This window comes from Ambystoma mexicanum, chromosome 7q (genome assembly GCF_040938575.1).
Source record: "Ambystoma mexicanum isolate Mex_15411 chromosome 7q, UKY_AmexF1_1, whole genome shotgun sequence".
Lineage (NCBI taxonomy): Eukaryota > Metazoa > Chordata > Amphibia > Caudata > Ambystomatidae > Ambystoma > Ambystoma mexicanum.
Genome location: NC_090941.1, coordinates 6762649 through 6778062, shown reverse-complemented (window position 1 = coordinate 6778062; position 15414 = coordinate 6762649). Strand labels below are relative to the sequence as shown.

General features: G+C 48.4%; 1 protein-coding gene across 3 annotated transcripts in view; it reads right to left on the bottom strand.

Moving 5' to 3' along the window:
• Positions 1-7621, bottom strand: part of LOC138528751 (von Willebrand factor A domain-containing protein 5A-like) — an 880743-nt gene extending 873122 nt beyond the window's left edge. Inside the window, exon 1 of one of the 3 annotated variants that reach the window (XM_069640621.1) lies at positions 7499-7621. The gene's annotated coding sequence lies outside the window, so the exon portion shown is untranslated. Of the gene's footprint in view, positions 1-7440 lie in introns of all 3 variants that reach the window. The other 2 variants (XM_069640622.1, XM_069640620.1) reach the window with 2 other exon arrangements.
• Between the last annotated feature and the right edge of the window lie 7793 nt (positions 7622-15414).

The window sequence follows — 15414 nt, the reverse complement described above, 5'->3', positions numbered from 1 at the left end:
TGCCAGGCTTTCTTTCTCTGCCTAGGAATAGGCCTGATCCGTTACAATAGGCTTCTAATCGCATATGAGACAATGTGCCGCTGGCCTGAGCCATCTGGACATTTGAGTGAGGATGATCCCCAGGCCCAACCAGCTGGCATCTACTATCAATTCCATCTCCCTGTCCATATCGAATTACACCATGTTCTCAGCTTTTGCTATGCTGTCTTGGAAGGATGTGAACGCTGCCTGACACTCCGACGACCACTGGAAAGGCGGGTGTTGTTTGGTTAATGCCCTCAGTGGTTCACTGAGCGTGGCAAAATTCTTGATTTACTGGGCGCAATAACTGGCCAAACCTAAGACTAACAGAGCTCCGAGAGGTTGGTGGGTGGTAAAGTCTCATTCCAAGCATGCACTTTTTCTGGGTCTGGTGTCATTCCATTTTCTGAGAACATTTGGCCAAAGAAGTGAAGAGTGCCTTTCCTGAATTTGCATTTGTTGCAGTTTATTGTGAGGTTGGCCGCTTCCAGCTCCATGCATACTCGGGCCAGTATCATTGCGTTTCTCAGTCGAACACCAGAATATTGTTGCTGTAGTTTATACAGTTAATATGCTTTACGACATTGTGCATGTCGGCCTGAAATCTCTCTGTCGCAGAAGAGACGCTGAAGCTCAAGCTCTTGTTATGTTTATAGACCCAGATGGGTTATTAATGTGGTAATGTACCTGCTCTCTGGACTGAGGACCAGCTGATGGTACCCTTTATTTAGGTCCAACTTCAAAAATATTTTTGCCCCAATGAGAAGATGAACCATGTCTGTAATGCAGGGGGCTAAGTGTCGCTCCCTTTTGGTAGCCTCATTGGGTCTTCAGTCTTCTCATGTCCACATATAGCCTGATGGCATCTGAACCTTTTTTGGGATGGGCACTATGGGGGACACCCACGGGGTGGGCCCTGTTGCCGGTTCTATGATGGCCTTACTTAGCAGCTTGTGCAATTCCTCCTCCACCTGTCGGATATTCACAAGAATTCCTCTATCGTGTTGGGCTCCAGGTGGAACATTTTCGCTGATGTGTAGCTTGATTTGACGATTCCAGAGTTTTCCAATTCCTTTAAACAAAGGTGGGTAGATCTGATCTATTCTTTCCACTGTTTTGATGTATTTGTGGAACATTTGTTTGTAGAGCACATGAATGAGTCCCATTTCGACAGCAGTCTTGGAGCTCATGATGCACCCAGATTCGTTGGGGGTGGAGATAACATGTATCGGGATATTCTTTCTTTGTCTGTGTCTTATAAGCGGCATAGTGCTTCAAATTGTCCCAGGCATTTTAGCTGAGTTTTTGAGCCGTAAGGGTAAATGTCCATCTCGGCTGGGCGCCTGCAGTAGTGCCTGGCAAACCTGTTAACTGATTACATTTACAGTGGCGTCCATGTCTATATGAAATTTTGCATTCCATTTAAATGCATGAGGAATGTTGGGCTGTGTTTGGTTGCATGCTGGTTTCCCAAATCATATAGATAGCCCTTCCGTCTTTGTTCCCCTTCTGAGGAACTCGGTTTCGTGTAGGTCAGAGACTGGTCGACTATGTATCGCACATGGCACCTGGATCGACGTTCTGATCGCGTTGTTGACGTGCGCCATCGTCTTCCTTCCCTCCCTGACCTTTCATCCTTTCGTTCTCTTTGTTGTTTCTCATCAGCCGAGCCATGATCCCATCTCTCCCCCTCCTTTCCTCGATTGTGGACTTGCGCCACCAAGTGGGAGGTCTCTGTTGCCATGGGACTCAGACGTGGCCTACTGGTCATACCTCTGTCGTTGTCTGGGCAGACAACATACCGACTTGAAATGGCTATCTTCACCACAATCCGAGCATCGTTGTCCAATCGCCAGGCATGTGCCCTCATGTGGAAAGTGATAGCTGTTAGGAAAGATTTCCATTTAATGTGTAATTTTGCCTCCCGTTGTGTACCCCCCAAATCCCCCAACGTTTTGCTTTGTTTAAACACCATACTCTGACTTTACCAGAGGAGCACAGTCTTCTGCACTCCCATGAGCTTTTCACTCACTTTGTTATGGGGAAACTGACATACCCTTAAAGACAGGTACTGGGAGACTTTGTTTCCCTTAGTCCTTGCCCATGTTGCAACTTTTCTCCAACATGTAACAAGTGTACAATGTACCTTACAGTACAGTGCACTTGGGTCTAATAGTCATTTCCAAAGGCCCTAGATACTCTTGAAGGATTTTTTTTTAGGAGAAGTGCAGATGTGTCTTGGACAGGACTGGTGGCATCTTTTCATTTAGTGTTTTTTTAACCCTTTCCTGCCAGTTAAACCACAATTACCGCGTTTGGCATGAATAGGTGGCCTGGCTCCAAAATAGCCATGCCACGAGGTGTCCTGTCCTTTGGCCATCTTTCCTCTTCACATTCCCCAGGTCCAGCTGACCCGGCTATGTCCTTATTTGGGCATGCATTCTCCTGCGAAACGCCAAGATTTCACGGGCTTCTGTTTCCCTTGTGTGTGTGCCTCCAGGATGTGGGCTGGGATGTCTGGATCCAATACACATCCTGGGTGCCAGAGAGTCTGAGGTGCTGTGAATGCCTGGGACCACTGTAGTCTGTGATTGGTCCACGTATAGTATGCCTGTATGTGAGCAGATCTCCCATTGGGTCCACTTTATTTTGGCGCGAGGGAGATTTTGGATAAGAGAAGGCTCCAACATCCATACCATCTCGATCTCTGGAGTTCTCACTGAATGAAGGGTAGGATCCAAGTATCCTGAAACTAAGAAGCCGAGTCGAGGAACAGCTGGTGACCCTCTGGAAGGTTTGGCACCCTGAGCCTGCTGTCGTCCCGCTGGACCCCTCTGCATCTGGTCGTCCTAGAAGGTCTGCGAAGACGCTTCAACCCATTGGAATAGTGGGACCAACTATTCTCGGCACCTTCATCAAACCCTGCAAGTAAGCCTTCTATGAAGTGTCCCACGGCCAACAAGTGGGCTGACCAGCTTACGCAGAATCTTTGCCCTGATACCACTGCCGTTTTGAGGAGGCCCTCTAAACTTGGCACGTCGCTAGCTCTGTGTTCACCCCACTCTCACACCGAATTTCATACACTTGGCGTTCCCAGGTCTGGAGTAAAGTGAGTGCGCCCGAACCGGAGCATACGCGGTTACCGTGTCGCCCAGCCGTGGTGACAAACTTTGCAGGTGCGCTGCTTTTATGCCCCTCTTGACCCTGAAGCATGCTGCAGTGAAACTTGCCTGATCCATCCACCAGGAGCAGAGAAATCGCCACTGTCCCGTTTGGGAATCAACGCTGTATCTTTGTTGCTGAAAGCTGCAGAGCCGCCAAATTGCCGCACTTGAACCTGCAACCGAAGTGGACTCGACTGCCCTAGTTTGGTCCGTAGTGCACCAGGGGTCTGTGAGTAATCACAACCCTAGCTGGTGGCTCCTAGCACCCCCATACATTTTTACACATGAGTGGCCTCTGAGGGCCCCTCTCCTTTCCACTGCTAGTGCGAACTAGCAAACTATTCCCAACTCTTGGAATCAACTCTGCCCTCAAGTGGAGGCCCTCCTCGAATAGTGGGAACCTATTCTTCGTCTCACCCACCTTCTTTAGCTGCTACAGACCCTTGAAGAGATCCCGTTTTGCCAATCTGCATTACTGCGTGGGCCAGCATTGCAAGTACATTTGAACAATAGGCTCCATTCTTCTGAGAGGACTGCCTCTCAGTTAGGAGTGTGTTTGATGCAGAAGGCACTAAAGACTATTTGCACTGCCTGCTTCCTTCCCCTTTTAGGTTGTGGACCCATTTCGTGCATTAACCCTTTAGACCCCATTGGTCTTGTATATATGTATTTAGATAGGATTGTGTTGGCTTAAAAGTATTACTGTAATTTGATTTGTGTGTTGAAACTCAAAGGCCTTGAAATAAATGTATTTGTAATATATTTACACCTGGCTTGGAGTGATTTGTAAGTGTCCTTTACTCTGTGTGCTCATTGAGGTCTTTCAATCACCCTCACCCCTCCTGAGACCTAGTCTTCACCGGAGCCAAGCTACCTTGATTGACCTGGCTTGTCCAGAAGGTTACCCTGTTCCAAGAAACTAGGCTAGCCTTCTGAACCTCTGCCCACCAGGTCAGAGTTCAGAAATCCGTCTTAACAGTAGCCACAATGACAGCAGAAAGGCTCACCTTGCGACCTTGATGGACCTAGTAGTTTGTGTACGGCCTGTTTGCGTTGAGTGACCTCTTCGGCTGTCAAAAGACTCCACTTGCCAGTCAACAGCCATTTCTGCCTTAGCCTGCATGAGGATTTCCTCTAGCGATCTTGCCTCTTGTAGTAGTTTCCTCCAGAAAAAGTGGGATTCGATCTGAGATCTCAATGCCTGTGTGTTAGAATAGTTGTAAAATCACAATGCTTCATTTTGGTGCGTAGTATCATTACAAATGCATCCATGGTTTCTACTTTTGCTTGTTTTTAGTGTGAAATAGATGCCTTTCATAATCCATGTTGGTGTGTGGTGTAAAGTAGGTAGCTAGAACTGTCTTCAGGCTTTGAATTGTGTTAATAGAGTCTGCGGGGAATTCATCAATGATGTCCCTTGTGGCCGGACCTGCTGCTAGTTTCAGAAGACATTGCTGACGGGCGTCTTCTACTGGGCCACCCATATAGGTCAAAGTCCCAGACCCACCTCGTCCATCTCAGCCCCATGTTGTTGGTGTCCGCCACAATGAAAAAGCCTGGTAGTTTCACTGCTAGGGACTCCCTGCGGCTGTGGAGTCACTGGCACTGTGGCTGGAATGTCCTGGTCTGACATGCTATATTCTATGATGTGCTCCGTTACTTGAAGTCGTTTTCCTGGTCTACCTCCTTCTGTGGCTTGGTCTTCACTGTTTAGATTACTGCAGAGAGCCCACCGTCATGGATCTCCTGGTGTGTTGGTTGGTTCTAATATAAGGCCGTATGGCGGCCGCCCGAGTTAGGAATGAGCACTGCTCCAGTGGGCCCTCCCCGAGCTCCTATCCCCCAACTTCACTCACTGCCACGGCAAACGGGCCTTCTTACTTTTCCTTCACCCAGCAGTGCTGTGTATCGGCCGCCTGACGAAGGCACAAGAACCGCTGAATGGTGGGCCTCTCCCCGGGCGTCTGATAGCAGGCTGACCCTCACCGTCACAGCCTCGGGGTTAGGCTCACACCCGGGCTGTGCGCTGCCTCCCAATGCTCCTCGCCGCAGAGCTACATTGGCATCTGACCACTCCTGCCGTGCGGGCATTCCGCACCACGTCTCTGCCCTACACGTGGGCCACCGTTTGTCACCAGTGTAATGTTGGCTCTTGCCTTACGTCACTGGTGCCTCCAGTGGGGGGCAGCCTAGGTACGTGCAACACCGCACAGGAAGAAGAGACAGAGACGCACCTATCTACGTCTTTATTCCAATCTCCCCTTACATCGTCTGCCCCTACCTGTTCCACGTCACTTCCCTCCCCACTCCCTCCCTAGCCCCGGACTACATTTCCCAACATTGCATCAAGTATCTTTGGTTGCAGAAAAAAAATAACTTCTGCTACTTGGGGTACAGAAAATAAGGTCTTGAAAAAAAAGCAGATTCACTTGTTGGAAACAGACAGAATAACCAGGGATTTGAGTGGGCCCGGCTCAATCTACCAAAACCTGGGAGCCAAGGCTCACACTACCCCACACAGACCCGACAACTTTTTTTTTTTTTTTCCATGCCCAGGCACTGCTGGTGACTAGCCAGTGGTGGAATTCGTTTGTTTCATTGATACACTGCATGACAAAAGCCAATAAGGGACTTTATGTGTCAAGTCTATTTTATGAAAACAAATTGAGCACCTATGAAATAATACATTGCGCTGCAACACTGGTTTGTTAGCGACAGGGCTCGAGTTGGAATCCCTAGTCTGTGCTAGGATTCAAACCCAGCCCAGCTGATGACAAGCCAGTGCCACATCACACTGTGCTATTTCGTTGGTGCTGGGTTCCATTGGTTTCATGTAATTGACTGCTTGACCAGTGGCTTTGTTAGGAGGGGCTGGGACGGGCCTCTCCTCTGAAATCTTGCCCCCCCAAGGGCCGCCATCAATGAAGAGCTGTGAAGTCACCCTACAGCCAAGAGCAGCCCCTCCAATCAGAATGTAGCTCACGAAACCGCTAATGATGGGTCATTAGTGACTTAATGGTTGTGCTTACATTCTGATGGGAGGGGGGTGCACACAAGGGGTGTGGTAGTTGGTGTGCACAAAAGAGTCTCTGCAATCGTGCTTCCGACGTCACACATTGCCTTTTTTAAGCGGACACCCTACCTTTGTCTGTGGCCCCATCGCACCCCTCCTACATTTGATTCCTGGCGACTCCACTGTGCTTGACATTCTAATGAATGGAAGAAACAAAAAAATCCAGCACAAACGTAGCAGTGCAATTCGACACTGGCTATGTCACCGGCAGTGCTCAGGTGAAAAGCCAATGCGAGACCATTTCTTTTTTACAGTAAGCCGACAACTTTCCATTTGTATTGTCTTGTGCTGGGGATGCTTCAGGCCGCGCCCCTAATGTATGCCACACCCACTCGTTGAAGCCTTCCCCCAACTCCCCACTCGATTTCTCACCCACTTACAGCACTGAGGATAACCCTCTTTGGTATACTCATTGTTCGACCAGAGCTCCGGATGCAATTACGGGTCTATATTTCACTGCTGCACGTGCAAAGTAATGGCCGAGGATGAGAATTCTACAGCCCACAAGAGCTTTTAATACTGACAAACCATTCTTCACTTTTCTCCCCCTAACACTGGCTCCTTAATTCACAATCTTGGTGTACCAAAATAATTTTGGACATATATTTCCATGCACATTCTAATGATGTATGATCCTAAAAAAGCAGGAACGGTTATTTCACACCACACATCGGCTGAACTTCAATCTTTTTAAACTGTCCTATAGAGTTTACTAATTACAAGATTTAGACACGCCCTTCAGAATAGGCTTTGTATTAAACCCCCCAGCTCTTAAGTTTCTCCGCGCCATGCGCAAAAAATAATTCCGATCTTGTTCTTTTCTTCGATTTCTGAGACTTGTAGTTCTAGGTTTAGAGGGGGAGAAATGTCACACAAAAAAATACCTATGTGACATTAACGCTTAACCAGAGCGGTTTAAAAAAAAAAAAAAAAAAAAAAAAAAAAAGGAACGGGACACCCTCTACCTGCACTGTGTGCGTTGCCTACTTTTCAGTTAAATTAAACTGACGGCCTTTCGAGTTTCATTGCCGAGAAAAAGAAAAATATTAAGAAACAGAGATAGATAGTGGGATCGATTCCATGCCATTCAGCAAAATGTGCATCCTGACTGTTTTAGAATGGGGTTACATTATTCAATAGCAGGAAGGGCATACTGTATATATGTTGACAAAGTATCCATACCTCGATAAACAGGCAGTTAAGCACTCGTTCACACCCAAAATCGCTGCTCTCTACCTGCCTCGCTTCTTGAAACTCCTCTCCAGCAGACTCTAGCCCATAGAATGGAGTATCCGCCGGTCTCTCCTTCAAGTATGCTTAGGACAGTGATTGGAAACACCACGCCCACTGCAGCAGGGACTCTCTGCCAAGTGTCCGCTCTTCTGCAGACATGCACAATTTCAAATGAAGAGCAAAAGGGGAGTGTCTGCAAAGTGCCAAGCCAGTGATAAAACGGGGGAGTCTGCAAGGGCCAAGAGATTGAGAAACTACAGGTAGCAGGCTCGAAGGAAGGGGGCGTCTCTCTTTTCTCAGGGACTTTGTTATATGTGATATCTGTGCCAAATGTGGCCCCTTTTCTTCCCACATGTAGGCGGTCTTAACGCCGCCAAGGAATCCTAGTTTGCTGTATGGGGGTGAGAGAAAATAACAAAAAAGAGCACATTTTGTGTTTTTTCAGAAAATGCCAATAAAATGATGAACAAAGAAGCCTGTATCTTTTTCCTTGTAAGAGCTAGGGACAAATAGTTTGATGTTTTGAATTCGCCATTTTCCAGGCTTTCTAGAACAGGTTGAGTGGAAACAAAAAAAAAAACATTTTTATAAGTTTACCATCAGTTTTGTGAGAGGTAGGTGATTTTTCCCCTTTTTTCCAATAGGACATCCGTGGACGGAATGTAAGAGGAGGGTAGGAAAGCTGAATGGGAAGACAAAGGCATACATTTCTGAAAAGTAGACACAATTCCAAGTTTAGGAAGGGATCATTTGCACAGGTCAGGCAACAACTATGTAGGTAAAATTCCCATAGTTTGGGGAAAAACTGGAAAAATGACCAACATAAAAGGTATGTGCTGGACATGTTTGGACCTCTAAGGTAATGGCTTATATGAATATTGAAAAAAGTAATGCAGCGCTACATTCCTCCAACTCTTCTTGTTAGGAAATCACACATTTTCTGTAATGATTCACAAAACAAGCATTACCACAAGCCAAAAACTGAGCCATGGTACCCAGGATTTTTATGCCGACGGCCTAAATAGACATATTAGCATGTGAAAATAAGGAAAACAAATGTGGTGAGGAATGGCAGGCATACATTTTTTGAAAGAGCACAGCCCGACCTTTTGAAGGATAGGGTACTTGTGCAGGTTACAAAAGCATACAGTGCCTAAAGCAGCGACTAAATGTAGGTTACATTTGGGAAATTAAAGGGTTGTATAACAAAGTGCAGTAGCAAATTTATGAAAACGTTATCAAAACCAAGAGATCACAATAAATGTTCTACCTTCCCACATCCCCACAGGTGTCCCGACAAAAACGGTACCTCACATGTGTGGGTGCACCTACATGGGTGCCAAGGTAGAGGGCCAAACCACTGGTACATGAAATGCCCTGAGGAAGACAGGATTTTGCTTTGTGGACAACCCACAGATTTGGGCTTGGGGAAAAACATGCATTTCTGAAAAGAAGACGCCCGTGTGAATCCACAGCGGTCTGACTTGCGTGAATCGCCCTAGAATTTATTACTCACACGCCCTGGCAAAGTCCAAAATTTAGGGGGGAAAAAACACAATTTTCAGACATTTGCCACCAGGAAAGCACCAAAACATGCCACCAACAACACATGTCCTACCTTCCCACACTCCCAGAAGTGTTCTGATGAAAACGGTACCTCACATGTGTGGGTGCACCTGCCTGGGCATAAAGGGAAAAAGCTAAACCACTGCTATCCCGAAGCGTTTCGGGAAAGCACATTTTTAGGATTTTGGTCTTGTGGACAACCTACAGATTTGTCGGCGGGGTGTCGCAGACACCAAGGAAAACAGGGAACCCCATGCATGGCTGAAAATAAGACACCCTTGGGAAACCACAGAGGTCTGAGTTGTGCGAATCGCCCATGAATGTATTACCCACCAGGCCTGCCAAAGGCCAATATTTAGGGGGGAAAAAACTTTTTTCAGACATTTGCCACCAGGAAACCACCAAAACACCTCCCCAATAACACATGTTCTACCTTCCCGCTTTCCCACAGGTGTCCCGACGAAAATGGTACCTCACATGTGTGGGTGCACCTACTTGGGTGGAAAAGAAAGTGTTGACCATCCACAAGTCCAATGGCAGTCCCAGGGAGCCCCGGTAGGATCCTCATCCCTACCCGGAGTGAAAAGGTCTAACGCAACGCAGCCAGAACTCCCGGACGGTCGGGTGATGTCCCGGCCATGGTCACTGGTCTCCCATGTGGATTGATCGTCACCAAGCCCAGCGCAGGTTCCAGCAAGCCCCGGCAGGGTCCCCCATCCCTTCCCGGAAGGAAATTCTGTAACACAACCCAGCCAGAGCTCCAGGGTGGTGGGGAGTCATGTCCCTGGCCTTGGTCGGCCGTCTCCCATGTGGGTTTAATGTCCCCAAGCACAGCAGTGGTTCCAGGCAGCCCCGTTAGGGTCCCCATCCCTTCCCAGAGGGAAATTCTGTAACAGAACTGTAAGATTCAGGACAGGAGACGGTATTGTGATGCCAAAAGATACTTTATTTTCATTAAAGTGTCCTTCAGTGGTTGGTTGGTAGACTTGTCTACAGTTACTTCATTGTTAAAGTCTTGGAGTCAAGCTACTCCTTTTCAGCCTCCTCCTAGTCACTCGAGCCCAGGTAGGCCCACCAGTCGCTTCCTCTCTCCTCTCCTGCTTTCTGAAATGAGCAACAAATGCTGGATTAGTGTTTGTCCTTTTATCCCTGGTATGTGGCCCGATACTGGACCAATCAGGGCTGGCCCCTGCCACCCACTTCCTGATTGGATGGTAACGTGAGAGCCTTCACCCTATATGTTGAGCTGCCGTCCAATATTCCACCTTGCCGCTCTAGAGTATTGGGAAGCACCTCCCACCCAGCTCCCGATACCAGCGTGACCATTAAGTTTATGCCGTGCATGCTCAGACCCTGGGTCTGAGCAAGCCCGCCTAAGGCATGCTCCGAGCAGGCAGACGCTTCTCTCCCTCTTCTGAAGGCACGAGCCCTGTCCTGCTCTCTGTCCGGGGTTCCCTTCATTGTCCATGTGGCTCGGGACACAGTGCCTGCAAACCTCCCAGGTAAGCGTCTGGTCTGATAGAGTTTGTGCCGTCTGTGCGTAGCCCGCAGCATACATTTCGCTCTGGTCTCCATGGGGCGGACCGAGCAAGGGAGAGGTGTCAGCTTGTATGTAGCCGACCCCACCGGAGCAAGAGAACGGTCTTAGATGCCTCTCCCGCTCCATGCTCCACTCTGTACGTTGTCCCTGCAGCGCCGGCTCAGCAAGCAGCTCCAGCCTGGAGCTCTGGCTGGGCTGTGTTACAGCTTTTCCCTACAGGAATGGACGGGGACCCTTCCGGGGCTCCCCGGGACAGCCGTTGAGCTTGGGTGCTGTCCATCCAAATGGGAGACCACCACCCAATGCCGTGACATCACCCCCAACCAATCCTGGAGCTCTGGCTGGGCTGCGTTACAGAATTTCCCTCTGGGAAGGGATGGGGATCCTGCCGGGGCTCCCTGGGACTGCTGCTGTTCGTCTTGTGGACAGTCAGCCCACATGAGTGACAGCCGCACAAGGCCAGCAACATTACCCTGACCATCCTGGTGCTCTGGCTGGGCTGCATTACAGAATTTCCCTCTGGGAAAGGACAGGAACCCTGCCTGGGTTCCCTGGAACCACTGCTGGACTTGGGGACAGTCAACCCACATGGGAAACAGCCACCCAAGGCCACGGACATCACCCCGACCATCCTAGAGTGCTGGCTGAGCTGCGTTTCAGAATTTCCCTCAGGGGACGGATGGGGACTGTAAGGAACTCATGGTGGCAACAGTAAAGACAGACACAAGTGATCACAGTTCAAGGGTGTGTATTAAACTGTAAATGCACGGTGGAAAATGCCTAACCTAAATCTAAGATGGGAGCAAGCTTCGACCATCAAATAAAAAATAAGGCAGTCTTTGTGGCGTCTTGTCAAAGTAAAAGACCTGTAATAAAAAAGAACTATTGGCAATTCCTTTCAACTAATTACAGAAAAAGTGTTCAATAGGGTTTTCAAATAAAGAAAAAGGGGGATTGGCCACCAGGAGGCGCACCGATGTAAGGTCCCTGTACACTGCTCTGCCCCAACGGGCTGAAATATTTGGATGGTCCCCCCAGAGAGCCCACGAGCGAGAGCACAAACCCCCCGCCCTCCCCTTGGGGACCCGTAATGTCAAGGTCCACCCCCCGGGCCAGTTCCCACATTATTTGACCTCGGGAGACCAGATAAAACTCGCCAGAGAAACCGGTGAAATCGCAGTGACTTCCTGAGCCTCCCTAGAGCTCCGGCAGAAAGTACTGAGAACGCCCCGGCTGGAGGCAGCCCCAAAAGACCATTCCAGGAGGTATCTCATCAGCAGTCCAGCAGCCGCTGATAACATCATTCACCTCCCCTCCACCCTGTTTGTGGCAGCCCACGAAACCGAAGGCACAGAGGAGCTTTGAAGCCCCGGGGGCAAGTGAACGGAGCCAGCGCCCGCACCAATCCTTTCGCGCCGGCGGGGGAGATCTCGACAGGCCGACCCATACTGAGGAGGCCACAAGGAAAATCCACCTGCTTCCTGCATTGGCTCCTCCCCACCAATAGCACGACTCTGCACCTTAACCTGTCACGGCCATCACCAGCACTGCCTCCCCACAGACGTCACCCCGTAGGGCTGCACCTGAGCCAGTGGGCTGACTGTGCAGCAAGGGCTAGCCAGGGGCTTCGCCTGCTCCCTCCCCGCCGCATGATAGTGGTGAGGGACAAGTAGTGTACTCTTCTCCCGGATGACCTAGACATTGGAGAGGAGGCTATCAGAGACCCACTCAAGGAACAGCGTGAACTCACCAGCATTAATCTAGAGTCCCCCCCACCCAAAGGGGACAAATCAGGTGGGTCAGACACTTGGCTGTATACAGTAGCACCGTCAGGGCTAGCTCCCCCTTGCTCCCCCAGGCAGTACTCAGCAGTACTACTGAGTGACCTGCATGCTTCTGCTGGGGGATCCCCCCCATGTTAATCCAACTACACCTCTGGGCCTATAACTAGTGGGCACAGCCCTCCTTGGAGACCAGACAGCCCTCTCCGCCGGGAGCACACAATCACTAAGAGGGGCAGCCAGCGGCACAGCAGGACTGGGCATCCCGTCACCACCCTGAAGGATTCCCTGCTGAGTTGGTACCCGGCCACCCCCAGGGCAACCTTACCATCAGCTTCAGCACGCTTGCCCAACACCTTCCTGGCTCGGCCCACACAGAGGTGGCGGACCTCCCATGTCAGTGACCCAACTCCCCGTCACTGGCACTGGCACTTTGGAACTGAGGTCTTCCTCACCCCGGAAGACCACGAGCCCCATTACCGGGCCACACCGGCGACAAGTTATGGAACGGGATGTGGACCCTCAGTCTCTCTCCTCCCTCGGGACACACTTACCTTACTCATATACTCTGCATCTCAGAATCTGTTGCTCCTGGTGACTATGAGCTGGGCAGCCTCCCTTCAAAAATTCTGCCACGACCTGCAATCTCCTCCAACACAGGCAATCATGCCAACAACGACAGTTTGCACTGTTTCCTGATGTTCCTCCCCTAACAGGCCCCAGTGCTTCTCCTGGCAGCCCGCCTGCATTTGGGACATCCTGCTTTGTAATTAGAACATCGGATTGAGTAGCTGGACTTCTTGGCTACCCTTGACTCTGCTTTTGATCTCCTTCCTTATTACTGACCTCGGATTGTTTACCGAACTGCTGCGGATTCCCTTGGTTCAACGTTTGATCGCCTTCCTAGAACTGACCTCGGACCGTCATTTGGATTGCTGTGGATTTCCTTGCTACATTATTCTGTGACTATTGTGACTTTCGGCGGACACTATATACGGGAAGGAGCACCCTGGCAAGACACTTTGCAGTATTCTGGTGCCTGATATAGGGTCATTAGAGCGTCCTCATGCTGCTCGGGTAGGTCCATACTAACCTTCCCCTTTGTTGTTCTTTCCTTCATGTATTGGAATTGTTACATCTGTTACTTCATCTTCTACGTATCAAGAGTGAATGTTAGAAACATTACATGCCATTATAGGATACTGGCTCATTTGTTGTATCTTCCGGTTTGTCTAATTACGGCCTTTTCATTCATTGTTGGCTATACCACTTTAAGATACTAAAACTTGCTTATCCTTCTTTGCAGCTTGGTGCATACCAGGATGGTATGATTTGCTCTTTTGCCTTGACCCTTTTACAGAGTTTAAGGCCAAGACGAATAGGGATCCTTAAGTCGGGAGTAAAGCAAGCATCTGATTTGGTAAGTGATGCCATGACAGAAGTCCCAATACTTACATTATAAGCACACCAAGAGAGGCCTACATTTCATTTTTGATTGAGACCAACACATGGGGCATAATTCAGGTTAGATCTACCTGCTAAGTTTGGAGACTATACATGATGGTACATTTTCTGCAGCACTATACTTTTAAGTATTTCAAATACACAGAAATGTTTTAGAAAAGCAAGATTATTTGCAAGCCATTTTATCGGACCTTTAGTGTAAAGAAGCTATTCATGAAGGGTGGATATCTTTTATAAGGAAGTGAATCAACCTAATATGTGTTTTGTTTCATGTTGATTGAGATGGTTATCAGGACCGTGGCGATTGATTTCTTAAAATAAATACCTTTTATAATATACCTACTCAGTATTCTTGCAACGTTTTCAAAATGAAGACCTGTGCCTATGCTAAAATGGATAGATTTGTTGTCAATAATATGCACATGTAAATATCCTGAGACAAGCCCTTTTTAACCCAGTCTTAAAGGGAAAGCCTGACACCAAAACATTGTATAAAATGTATAGGCTAGGAAGTAGAGACACAATAGTTTTACAGAATCATGCCAGTCTCTCTTTTTATTGACAGCTGGAAAAAGCTACACTTTACATTTGGACTGTCTGTGGATTTCCTCTGAGAAGAGCTCCCAGATAAGTCAAGCAGATTAATTGAAAAATAGAGAGCTCTCTGGTTTTTAATAGAGTTTGTAATCTTTGTTTTGAATAAGAGTTACTAACCTTCGGGGCAGGAGGTCAGAAATAAGTGGAGTTCCTGTTAGCACCCACTGGAATTCGCAACATGTATCACAGACAAGTGTTCAGCTGGGTGGTCAAGTAAATATGCGGGGTCTCCTCTCACTGGTCTGCACTTCATCAGAACATTTAGATTTAGGGCAGGGACTTCTCCATATGGTTCATGACAGGGTCCTTAAAACATTGTTGAAAAGAAAGGGACGAAAGTATATTCCTCTCTTGGCCCCTAGTGCATGGCATCCTTCTGGTTCTCTGGAGTCAAACCTTTCACTGTTGTCCTTTACTGGGACATCGAAAACCAATATTCATGGGAATGCCTGGCCTTGATGTCATGCCCCGTCACTCAATACGCTCCTTACTGTTGTGATGGGTGCTAGGGCACCGCATCCAGCGGTCCTGGGCGTCCACAATGGAGACCATCCTCTAACACATGTTCCAGGCTGTTGGATGTCCTGACCCACGTTTGGACTATTATGCTGCAACATTTAGTGCTGTGTGTTTAGGAAATCCAAGATGGCGGAAAAGCCCACATTTGCACCAGAATCCAGGAGAACCGTGCAGTTTTGCGCACACCAAAATGGTCCCCTGACCTGCCACCCACCAGTGCAAAGAAAGATGGTTCTGTGCAAAATCCGTTTTTATTAATGTCAAAAATTGCTAAGATCATGGGCCCGAAACCACCAAACAAAAATCCAACTATGGTTGAGTATTTTACTTTACTCTACTACAGATCCACATCAATGCCATGTCAAGCAAGGATCATATACTATCTAGTAAAATCCTTTCTTTTTGAAATGTATTAATTCAAGACAGCTGTCAAAAATAGGTGCAGTACCGGCATTG